Below are 13,247 nucleotides of genomic sequence, written 5' to 3'. Positions count from 1 at the left end.
TTCCTTGGGCCATGGGTTCCACCTGTGGGTTAATTAATAATCAGAGAACAAGGATGGGGTGGGCTTGAGAAAAGTTTCAACTGGCTGTTTCCAGAGCCAAATCAGGGAAAAGAAAAATTTAAAGGCTGAATTTTTTTCCCTATTCAAAATGATAGAGGAAACTGATTATTTTTACAACTTAAAATTTAACTACTTAGCTCACACCTATAATCCTAGCTACTTGGGAGGCTGAGATTGGGAGGTTCAATGTTCAAGGTCAGCCCTGGCAAATAGCTCAAGAGACCCCCATCTCTTAAATAATCAGAGCAAATAGACTAGAGGTGTGGCTCAAGTGGTAGAGTGCCTGCTTTGTAAGCATGAAGCCCTGAGTTCAAACCTGTGATGGACCAAAACAAAGCAAGAAAAGTTTTGCCAACTTAATCAAATTATATATTTATGAAAAAACCTGATACTACTTTTTAGCCCCCCAACACATCTGTGCACACTTAGAAAATAGTAACCTGAAAGTGCCTTTCTGATCTTCACCCCTGTTTTAGTCAATTTTCCATCACTGTGACAAAACACCTGAGATAATCATCTTAAAAGAAGGAAAGTTTATTTTGGTTCACAGTTTCAGAGGTTTTGGTCCATAGCCACTTGGCCCTGTCACTTTGGGCCTGTGGTGAGGCAGAACATCATGAAGGCAAGCACACAGTGGGCCAGAGCTGCTCACCTCATGGCAGCAGGGAAGCAAAAAAAAAGACAGGAAAGATCCCAAAAGCCCCTTAAGGGCAAAGCTCCAGTGACCTAACTTACTCTCACTAGGCCCCACCTCTAAACAGTTCCATTACCTCCCAATAGTGCCACTGGAACCAAGCCAGTGTGTTCAGAAGGTTTTGATATGAAATGTCCCCAAAGCCTATGTTTGAAGGTTTGGTCCCCACTGCAGCAATGTGCAGAGGTGGAGGTCTTTGAGAAGTGATTGGATCATGAAGGATCCAACCTCATCATGAATTAATCCATTGATGGATTCATAATTTGATTCGATTGTAGATGATGGAAACGATGTAATTGAAGGGTCCCTGGTGGCATGCCCTCGGGGACTATATCTTGTCCCTAGTGCCTTCCTCTCTCTGCTTCCTGGCCACCATGAGGTGAGCAGCTTTGTTCCCCCACACCCTCCCCTCCTTGATATTCTGTCACCTCACAGACTCAGAAACAATGGAGCCAAAACAAATCTTTCTTCCTTTAAGTTGATTTTCGCAGGGATTTTGTCACCGAGACAGAAAGCTAACAGAGGCTATTCAAGATCCAACTTCCATTTACTTCACCGTATTTCTTCATGGGTGGGAGTGGCGCTCAAGTGGGAGAGTGCCTGCCTAGCAAGCATATTTGTTCATGTGTACTGTTTCATTTCACCCTGAAAAACTCCATGAGGTAGCTGAAGAAACTAACAGTAGGAAGATAATTTGCTCAAAGTCATGTGATAAATTAATAACCAGCTAGGCCTGACATTGGTTTGTGCCATTGTGGGGACCATTTGATGAGAATGCTTGTGTATGATTCAGGGACTTCAGAGCTGAATAAAGTGTTTGGTGGTCTCTTACTTCCAGTTGAAACTCATCTCATGAGAGAGGTAATAATATCTGACCACCACCTCTAAAATACCCCCGATCCGTACCCCCTCTCTGAACCATACTACCTTTCATGTTTGTTGCTGCTCTCTCCCATTCCAGCATGAGCTCTTGGGCAGAGGCTCACCAAGTTCTTATGAAGTGCACAAAGATCTTCTAACCTGATCTCATGGTGTCCCTCCCATAGTGTCTCTGGGCAGGGTGGCCCTGAAGCATCCAGGTTCCTGGAGGGGTTTCCTGCCACCACACACTGCTGCTCTAGGAACTGAGCTGGGCTCCTAACTTGGGGACTCCACCACCACCCCTCCACACACACCGCTGCCCTCCCCTGCTGACTACTCATCCGGCCCCATGGTAGTGGAATCCAGGCTTCCGGCCTGGATGAGGGAAATGTCTAATAGCAATTACCAAAAAGTCCACAGTGGTTCCTAAGTTGAGGACAGAGTCACTGCAGCTGCAGGAGAACCACTTCTCAGACTGTCTAGAATTTCAAATGTTCAATATGGCGATGGTTCTAGAGACATTTTTGGTGTCACAACCTGGGGTTGGGTTGCTTCTGGTGCCTAGTGGGTAGACACCAGAAATGCTGTTAAGTATCACACAGCACTCAGGCAGCCCTCGCCCCCCAATAATAAAGAAGTGTCCACTGCAAAATATCAATCGTGTGGCAGTTGAGGAACCCTGATGTGGGGAGTTTTTGTTGGGCCCCTCCTCCCAAGGCTGGGGGTATAGCTCAGTTGTGGGGCACTTGCCTATGTGAACGAGGCCCTGGGTTTGATCCCAACATTGCAAAAAATAAAATAAAAGTTGCACATGATTTCATAGTGGCTAGTGAGGCCTACTTAGCCCAGGCCTAAGTTAAAAAAAAAAAAAATCCAGTTGTAAGTTGTTCTGTACCTGTTCTCATATAGCAAATGAACCACTTTCCCCACATCTACTGTTTTATTTCTGCCCTCATGACCATTTTCCAAACACCTGAACTAGTTTCTGTCACTTCAAGAATGTCTCTGAGGGTTCAGTAATGTGGGACAACAGTGACACAGTGGTGAGAGGCGATGCCAAGTAGAAGGGGCCCCCTCACTAGTCAGTGAGTGTCTTAGGCCATTCCACATCATGGGCGTTTGGTCACTCACTAAGCCTCACCAAGCCTTATTGTGTTGTCCTGTGTAGGCAGAAAATATTTGCTGGGTGAGTTGTCTAAATAGGCAAAAGTTAGGCCTGTGCTTGTGAGGATAGGTGCAGCCTTCCAAGCACCTTCTAGGGGTGCTGTTCTGTAGTCTGAGGGCTTCTCCCTCAACCAGGTAGTGTCCCTGGGTTAACAGCTGGTGAGTTCAGTCCATCACTAATCCTGACACTGCCATAAAAAAAAACCTTCACAAATTCCTGTCAGTGGTGTCAGGAAGACCTGGAGCCAAGGAACCTTCTCTGCAGATTCCCTGTGCTAATGAGAAAATAGATATTCAAACGTTTCTAAGTAGACAAATCCAAAGACAAAAATATACCCTTAGGCGTGCTTTGGGGTTCTCTGTGAATCATCCGTCATGTGCGTTAGTTATTTATGCCTCTCTGGTTTGCAGAATGTTCGCTTATACAGTACTCTTTACCTCAAAATCAAGTTCAGCTATTTCAGAACTCCCGATCTATTCCACTTCTAGAAATTTCTTCCACAGAAAGGGCACAAAGGTGTATGCGCTGGAATGTTCATTGTAGCATAGTAATAAAAATTAGGAACAATTCAGATGTCCATCACTAGGACAAGAAAGAAGTAATAGCGTTGTGACTGCTCCCTGTGGAATTCTTTGTAAGGAATGTGACAGAGCTACAGGAAGTAACACAAAAATCATGCTGCAGAATATATTAAATAATCCCACTTTTGTCAAAAGTTCCCTAAGTGTTTTACATATATGAAAAAATATTAGAAGCCCATAAGTAGCATACTAAATCCTAAATAAAATTTATTTTTGGAATTTCTATGCTGTTTACCTGAAAACAGCCTATGTCTTGGTTTTGTAAGAAGAAAATCTGCATTTACCTTTGTTGTTAAAAATACATATCATATCAGATTCGTCTTCTCCCCGGCTGGTGAGAGTGGTGCTCACTGTCACTCTTGGGGTCCGGTTGCCGTCCGGGGAGAGGCTAATGCATGACCCAGTGGATTTGGGCAGGATTATTACCAAATGCATCTCTCTCACCCAAAAGTCAATCTTGTGGCAAGACAGCTTTTCTTGGCTGCAGATTTGGTTCCATCAGAAATTGCTAAACAGAGTTCCTTCTCATTTGCAAAGCAGGTCCCCAAGGCAGCCACCCTTGCGATGAGAAGGACCTGGTGGCCTCTCAGTCAAGACGTTGTAAAGAGAAGGGGCAGCCTGGTGCTGCTGGCTCACCCCTGTAATCCCAGCTACTTGGGAGGCAGAGATCAGGAGGATCACAGTTCAAAGCCAGCCTGGGTAAGCAGATTGTCAAACCCTATCTCGAAAAACCCTTCACAAAAATAGGGCTGGTGGAGTGGCTCAAGGTGTAGGCCCTGAGTTCAGTACTGCAAAAAAAAAAAAAGAGAGAGAGAGAGAGAGAAGGGCTACTCAGGAGGCAGAGATCAGGAGGATCATGGTTTGAAGCCAGCCCTGGGCAAATAGTTCTCAAGACCTATTTCCAAAATACCCAACACAAAAAAGGGCTGGCAGAGTGGCTCAAGTGGTAGAGCACCTGCCTAGCAAGCGTGAAGCCCTGAGTTCAAACCCTAAAAGAAAAAAAAATTGTTAAATGAATCTGTGGAAGGAAGAAGGAAACTTTGAGTCCTGTTGGTTTGATTTTTCCAGATCTTGGGGAAGTCCAGCCTTGAGGCATCCGGCGTTGTCTCCTGGGCTGCTCATTTTGTAGAGTTCAGGGCAGGCACCCTGCTGCTTGAGCAGCAATGATGTCTTAGACCACAGGAGCCGAGGCCAGCCGGGGATAAGAGCAGCTGTGCCGTGGCTCATCCATGTGCAGAATGTCTGCTACACCACAGGGAGACAGGAGTGTTAATTGCCTCATTCAACTCACAAGTGGTCAGTGGTGTAGTGGCTGAAGTAGTATTCAGCACTCTGGGACAGTGTAGGAGTTCCAGTGGACTTGCAGCTGCTCTGAGATCTTCCAAGGACTGTCTGGACCCCAAATCCAGGCTCTTCCTGAGGCTGGCCTTTGATGTTTCTGGAAAAGGGGGGACTGCTCCAGCTTTGAGCTCTCCCAGCTTTACCCATGCTTCCTTGTGCCTCTGAAGATCTCTCTGGACTCTCACAGCAGGTGGCTTTGTGTGTCCCAGTGCCCACTCTCAAGCAATTGCCCCTTAGTCAAAGTCCCTTCCGGGTCACAGTCACCATATATCTAGTGGCCTGCCCATTCTCTGTGAGGTTTAAATTCTGATGTAGATGTTCCAAAAGGAGCTTAAAAGTGGGGCCCTATAGTTCATTCACACCTGTACTTCCAGCTACTTGGGATTATGGCCTCCAAGGCCAGCCAGGCAAAGAAAAAGGACTGGGAGTGGCTAAATGGTAGAGAGCTTTACAAGTTCTTTTTCTTTCTGGCAGATACTGGGGTTTGAACTCAGGGCTTCACACTTACTAGGCAAGCACTCTACCACTTGAGCCACACCCCCAGCTCTTTCTACTTAAGTTGATTTTTCAGATAGGGTTTGAGTTTTTGCCTGAGGCCAGCGTCTGACCACCATCCTCCTACGCTGGGATTACAGATGTGCACCACCATACCCAGTCCTTTTTTTGTATTCTTTTAGCTTAATTTATTTTGGAACTGTTTCAAAGCAGCATATAGAGCGGGTAGAGTGGTTCAAGTGGTAGGGTGGCTGCCTAGCAAGCATGAGGCCCTAAGTTCAAACCCTAGTACCATTAAAAAAAAAAAAAGATACTGTCAAAGCAGCATATATACATAGCCTTATTCTCTTTAAACAGCTTCATACTATTCTATTATGTACTCAGTCTCCTACTTATGATGATTCTTTTTATTTATTTATTTATTTATTTATTTATTTATTTTTCATTTTTCTTTTATTATTCATATGTGCATACAAGCCTTGGTTCATTTCTCCCCCCTGCCCCCACCCCCTCCCTTACCTCCCACTCCACCCCCTCCCGCTCCCCCCCTCAATACCCAGCAGAAACTATTTTGCCCTTATCTCTAATTTTGTTGTAGAGAGAGTATAAGCAATAATAGGAAGGAACAAGGGGTTTTGCTGGTTGAGATAAGGATAGCTACACAGGGAGTTGACTCACATTGATTTCCTGTGCGTGGGTGTTACCTTCTAGGTTAATTCTTTTTGATCTAACCTTTTCTCTAGTTCCTGGTCCCCTTTTCCTATTGGCCTCAGTTGCTTTAAGGTATCTGCTTTAGTTTCTCTGCATTAAGGGCAACAAATGCTAGCTAGTTTTTTAGGTGTCTTACCTATCCTCACCCCTCCCTTGTGTGCTCTCGCTTTTATCATGTGCTCATAGTCCAATCCCCTTGTTGTGTTTGCCCTTGATCTAATGTCCACATATGAGGGAGAACATACGATTTTTGGTCTTTTGAGCCAGGCTAACCTCACTCAGAATGATGTTCTCCAATTCCATCCATTTACCAGCGAATGATAACATTTCGTTCTTCTTCATGGCTGCATAAAATTCCATTGTGTATAGATACCACATTTTCTTAATCCATTCGTCAGTGCTGGGGCATCTTGGCTGTTTCCATAACTTGGCTATTGTGAATAGTGCCGCAATAAACATGGGTGTGCAGGTGCCTCTGGAGTAACCTGTGTCACAGTCTTTTGGGTATATCCCCAAGAGTGGTATTGCTGGATCAAATGGTAGATCGATGTCCAGCTTTTTAAGTAGCCTCCAAATTTTTTTCCAGAGTGGTTGTACTAGTCTACATTCCCACCAACAGTGTAAGAGGGTTCCTTTTTCCCCGCATCCTCGCCAACACCTGTTGTTGGTGGTGTTGCTGATGATGGCTATTCTAACAGGGGTGAAGTGGAATCTTAGTGTGGTTTTAATTTGCATTTCCTTTATTGCTAGAGATGGTGAGCATTTTTTCATGTGTTTTCTGGCCATTTGAATTTCTTCTTTTGAGAAAGTTCTGTTTAGTTCACATGCCCATTTCTTTATTGGTTCATTAGTTTTGGGAGAATTTAGTTTTTTAAGTTCCCTGTATATTCTGGTTATCAGTCCTTTGTCTGATGTATAATTGGCAAATATTTTCTCCCACTCTGTGGGTGTTCTCTTCAGTTTAAAGACCATTTCTTTTGATGAACAGAAGCTTTTTAGTTTTATGAGGTCCCATTTATCTATGCTATCTCTTAGTTGCTGTGCTGCTGGGGTTTCATTGAGAAAGTTCTTACCTATACCTACTAACTCCAGAGTATTTCCTACTCTTTCTTGTATCAACTTAAGAGTTTGGGGTCTGATATGAAGATCCTTGATCCATTTTGAGTTAATCTTGGTATAGGGTGATATACATGGATCTAGTTTCAGTTTTTTGCAGACTGCTAACCAGTTTTCCCAGCAGTTTTTGTTGAAGAGGCTGCTATTTCTCCATCGTATATTTTTAGCTCCTTTGTCAAAGATAAGTTGCTCATAGTTGTGTGGCTTCATATCTGGATCCTCTATTCTGTTCCATTGGTCTTCATGTCTGTTTTTGTGCCAATACCATGCTGTTTTTATTGTTATTGCTTTGTAATATAGTTTGAAGTCAGGTATTGTGATACCTCCTGCATTGTTCTTTTGACTGAGTATTGCCTTGGCTATTCGTGGCCTCTTGTGTTTCCATATAAATTTAACAGTAGATTTTTCAATCTCTTTAATGAATGTCATTGGAATTTTGATGGGAATTGCATTAAACATGTAGATTACTTTTGGGAGTATCGACATTTTTACTATGTTGATTCTACCAATCCATGAGCATGGGAGATCTCTCCACTTTCTATAGTCTTCCTCAATCTCTTTCTTCAGAAGTGTATAGTTTTCCTCATAGAGGTCTTTCACATCTTTTGTTAGGTTTACACCTAGGTATTTGATTTTGTTTGAGGCTATTGTAAATGGAATTGTTTTCATACATTCTTTTTCCGTTTGCTCATTGTTAGTGTATAGAAATGCTAATGATTTTTCTATGTTGATTTTATATCCTGCTACTTTGCTATAGCTATTGATGATGTCTAGAAGCTTCTGAGTAGAGTTTTTTGGGTCTTTAAGGTATAGGATCATGTCGTCTGCAAATAGGGATATTTTGACAGTTTCTTTACCTATTTGTATTCCTTTTATTCCTTCTTCTTGCCTAATTGCTCTGGCTAGGATTTCCAGTACTATGTTGAATAGGAGTGGAGATAGTGGGCATCCTTGTCTGGTTCCTGATTTTAGAGGGAATGGTTTTAGTTTTTCTCCGTTAAGTATAATGCTGGCTGTGGGTTTGTCATATATAGCTTTTATAATGTTGAGGAACTTTCCTTCTATTCCTAGTTTTCTTAGAGCTTTTATCATGAAATGATGTTGGATCTTATCAAAGGCTTTTTCTGCATCTATTGAGATGATCAAGTGGTTTTTGTCTTTGCTTCTGTTAATGTGGTTTATTACGTTTATTGATTTTCGTATGTTGAACATGATGATTCTTAAGATTTTTTAACTTTATAATGGTATGCGTTTTCAACTTTATAAAAGGTGTGAAAGTAGTGTAGCTATACAAGCAGTCTGTCTCATTTTTGATATAGTATACAATAAATTACAAGAGGTATTCAACCCTTTATTATACAATAGAATTTTTTTTTTTTTTTTTGCAGTACTGGGGTTTGAACTCAGGGCCTACATCTTGAGCCACTCCACCAGCCCTTTTTTGTGATGGGTTTTTTTTGAGATAGAACTTCGAGAACTATTTGTCCAGACTGGCTTTGAACTGCGATCCTCCTGATCTCTGCCTCCTGAGAAGACAGGATTACAGGCGTGAGCCACCAGCACCGGCTGTGTTATATATTTTTTCCCAGCTGAAGGCGCCTGTGTTTTGAGCTTGCTTAAGCCGGGCTAAGCTAAGCTATGGTGTTCCGTAGACTCTGTGTATTAAATGAACTTCACCTTGTGATTACATCCTGTGTACAGTGGGGTTCTGTTCTGATCCAGTTAAGGAGCATCCAAATAGGGCAGTCTTTCTTCTTCTTGTCATAGTAACCTGAATTTTCTTTTTCCTTTTTTTTTTTTCTTTTCGTGGAACAGGGGATTGAACCGGGGGCCTCACCCATGCTAGGCAAGTGCTCCACCTCTATACAATACCTTCAGCCCAGTGTGCTGAGTTTTCCTTGGGGACTTGTCTCTTCTGCATGGTTAGTCCCATGATTTGGGGTGGGGATGGCCCTGACCTCACCTTGGTATTGGAGAGGGACACCTATGTCCCTCTGGGTTGGGACCAGGTTGGGCAGGGATGTTGGCTGAGCTCTCTTTTTGTTGACTGCACCTGGGAAGATACAGGGCAAGAGGCCTGGCAGCCACAGCCTCCTCCCATTGAGAAGGAGGCCAGCAAAGAAGAAAGAAAAGTAGCCAGCGGCATGGTGCTTGTTTTGATGACAGAGCCCTGACCCAGGGTGTCCCCGGAGCCCTCCCTCTCCACTCTGAACTTCCATGCACATGGCTGATGCCTTTCTTCTTTATATAATCCGGTGTGGATGGGCTTTCTGTTGCTAACAGAAGCTGGCATAAAGAATGGGGAGATGCGCCAGGCACCAGTGGCTCAAGCCTGTAATCCTAGCTACTTGAGAGGCTGAGATCTGGAGCCTCTCCAAATAGTTCATGAGACCCCATCTCCAAAATAACTAGAACAAAATGGACTTGAGGTGTAGCCCAAGTGGTAGAACACCTGGGTTGCAAAAAGGCACAACCCTGAGTTCAAACTCCAGACCCACCAAAAAAAAAAAAAAAAAAAAGAGTGTTGCAAGTGACCCTAAATACAGAATTGGCTGAGTCAAGGTAAGATGAAGGCCTTCCTCCTGGCTGCCAAGTGGGCGATCCATGTTATGTGGTAATGAAGCGACTGATAAAACTGTTGCCACTTTGGAAGTATTTGCCACCCTGGGGAGTTGGGGGGCTAAACAGATAAAGTTGACATGCTTTTCAATAAGATCCTACATAAGGAATCTAAAGGGAATTGACACCTCCTACCACACGCACAGGCCTTGAGGACATAAGTGAAAAAGCTAGGCCCCAAAGGACAAGTTCTACACACTTTCACTTGATTATAGGAGATGCATACAGCAGTCACATTCAGCGGCAAAAGGGAGAAGGGTGGGTCAGGGGCAGGACCTGGGGGAATGGGAGTTACTGTTTAATGGATGCCGTGTCAGCTTTGAGGAAACAGGGTGGTGATGGGTGTACAAACTGAATGCCACTGAACTGTCACTTAAAAAGCGGTGAAGATGGTCAATTTTATGTCGTGGGTTTACAAAGAGCGCACACCACACAGAAGGAAGAAAATTAGGCTTTGTTAAAGTGGCCTGTGGCCTATACAGTTCAACATGGCAAGAGTCTGGGCAAGCCACAGGAGTAAAGCTGAATTATCTGCCATAAGCTAGAGTTACTGTGAGAGCGGGCTGGGAGCAGAAAACAGAGTGAGAGATAAACCTGGAACTTAGTTAACAGTGATAATAACCAACATTTTGGTGTCTCTTGGGTTTCACAGCTGTGGATCCATCTACAGATGGGGACATGAGAGAGAAAGCAAGTGATTTTGCTTTCTTTGTACTGTGGCTCCAGTCTGGCTCAGACGGGAGCATGTGGGGTCTTTCAGAACCTCCTCTCCAAGGGCTGGCAGAGTGGCTCAAGTGGTAGAGTACCTGCCTAGCAAGCATGAGGCCTTGAGTTCAGATCCCGGTACTGCCCAAAATAAAAAGAACTAAAAAATGATTCATAGAGGGGAGAAATGACCCAAGCCTTGTATGCACATATGAATAATAAAACAATAATAAAAGAAAAAGAAGCTCCTCTCCAGATTCCTGTCACCCCAAGGCAGAGACCACCATGGGGGCCCACTGGGGTTGATCAGAGCATCAACCCCATGACAGATCCTAGAATCAAAGATGGTCCCCTGCCGAGATCTTCAGGTTGCTACTGCCCCAGGAATTGACTGGAAGCAAGTAGATCAGTTCCATAGAGAAACTGGCCTCTTGCTCAACAAAGTGTGGGTTGCTGACCCCCTGGATGATCTCTAGGCCCCGCTGCACCAACAAGAAGCAGGCTATGCCTCTGACTCTGGGTGTAGCCAAGACAGGCTACCCTCAGGAGGCCTTTTCCTCATTCTCATGGACTCTTCCTCCTGGAGAAGCTGAGGGAAAGCTTTGACCTTGCAAAATTATCTGCAGCTTCCAATGTTCTCCATGACTACACACCAGAAATTCACCAAGTCCGGGCTCATTGCCTGGGCTGTGATACCGTTGGCAACAACTAGTCTTTAGAGTATCTGCATCCTTGCTGGTTCAGATGGTGCGTTGTGTGCACTACTTGGGGTCACACATGCAAGGCTGGGTGTCAGTGACAGGCTGGCCTGGGAGGAGGATGGTAGGAATGAGGTGAGGAAGAATCACAGCACAAGCAACCTGTGGCTGAGGACAGGATGGAGGGGTGCAGCTTACCTCCTGGGGAGACACACTCCAGCAAGATGAGCCATGGCCCAGAGAACAGCAGAGATAAACTGTCCAGAGGTGAGGTGTTCCCCAGCGGAGCACTTCCTCAAAAAGGATCCACTTTCTGTTCCACAAAAAGGATAATGTACCTGGGGTGCTGGTGGCTCACGCCTGTAATCTTAGCTACTTGGGATCATGGTTTGAAGCCAGCCTGGGGAAATAGTTCTAGAGACCTTATCTTGAAAATACCCAACACAAAACAGGATGGGTGGAGTGACTCAAGTAGTAGAGCGCCTGCCTAGCAAGTGTAATGCCCTGATTTTAAACCTCAGTGCCACCAAGGGAAAAAAAAAAAAAAAGGCACAGCGTTTGCCTGAACCCCAGGAAGGAGGACATTGAAGTTCCCATGGGTGTAAGCAGAATATGAGGCAAATGGATGATCCTCCCATGGACTTGGCATGAGAATTTGATTGTTGAAAAAGAATTCATTGTGAATCAACAAACTATAGTTGCATGCATCCATGGAGTACTAAGTAAGGTTATGATACAATTTAGCATGGTGAAATCAAGCTAATTAGCCTATCCATCACCTCAAATACTTTCTTCATGGTGAGAACATTTGAAATTTACTCTCTTAGCAATTTTGAAACATACAGTGCATTCTTATTAACTATAGTCACTACACTGGGCAATAGATCTCAAAACACTCACTTTTAAAATATTTATTTATTTATTTTTGAGGCAGGGATTCACTATGGTAGCCCAGGCTGGCCTCAAACTCTTCATCTGCCTCCCTCAGTCTCCCAAGTGCTGGGATTATAGATCTGCACACTAATCCAGCCAAAACACTTACTTCTATCCAACCGATTCTTTGTCTCCTTTGACCAACAATTCCTGTTTCTTCCAAGACCTGAGAATTTGGTTGTTAATAGCCAAGAAGAGGCTGTGAAGGAGAGTGTACTAAAATATAAGCATGTCTTAAAACACCTTCTGTCACCAGTACTTCGTGTTTCTTTTCCTTGTCTTGGTTTTACAGTTTTTGTCCTTTCTTTATGGATGGGCAGTACAGTACAGTGAATTGTTATTTATATTTTTTGTTGTAAACGTCTCGTCTCTGACCCCTCTCTGCACACAGCTAAGACTTCTCTGGCATTGGGAGAAGAGAGAGCAGTCTGGTTACAGATCTCAGGTGACTTTGTTGACTTCCGCTGTGTGCTGGGGACAGGGGAAGGCAGTGTGACTTCTCAAGCTCCTTCCACAGAAGTATGAAACCTACAACGGTGCATTTAGGGGAAGTCCTCATCCACATGAAGCTTTCCCTGATATCTGGCGTCCATCGCCTCCTCGCCCTCCACAACCCACACCTTAACCTCACATAATAAGCAATGAGGAAGTTCCTTCCAGACGGGAGAACCCAGTCAGTGAATGAGGCCCTGCCCTAATTAGGAGATATTTGTCTTTGGGGTTTCATTCAGTGACCATTTACCCTGAGGGCCTGTGACATCTTGTGCTGTATGCTGTCTCTGACATCCTGACATCAAATGTGCTGCTTAAATCAGAAATTCTGAACTGATAGCCCAGGGACCGAATCAATCCTGCACATATTTTTGTTGTCGTTTACTAAAAAACAGGAATCATTCATTAGAATAAAAAATTGTGAAGTTTCCCACTACTACTCAGGTCCCCTGTTCCTTTGGAAAGCTGGGGGCACTGGCACCAGGCAAGCAGTGTTCCCACTCATAGAAGCCCCCTGATCTGAGTGGAGGGGCCTCCTTCCTGTGCCCCATCTGTCCCACAGGGTTTGGGAACATGGGCACTCCAGAAATGCTCAGGACTCATTGGGAAAAGACAAAGGGTCAGGCCCCGCCATCAAACTGTGGCAGGTGGCAGAATAATGTACTGAAATAAAATTTTTATTTGTTTCTTTGCACATTTAAATTGTAAGCAGGTCAGCAGACTTTATTCCCCCTTCTTCCTAACAGAACTGAGTTATTGTGGAGTTCTAAGGGCTC

Source organism: Castor canadensis, chromosome 2, assembly GCF_047511655.1.
Source record: "Castor canadensis chromosome 2, mCasCan1.hap1v2, whole genome shotgun sequence".
NCBI classification, from domain to species: domain Eukaryota; kingdom Metazoa; phylum Chordata; class Mammalia; order Rodentia; family Castoridae; genus Castor; species Castor canadensis.
The sequence above is the reverse complement of the archived record's forward strand: the minus strand, read 5'-3'. Positions refer to the sequence as shown.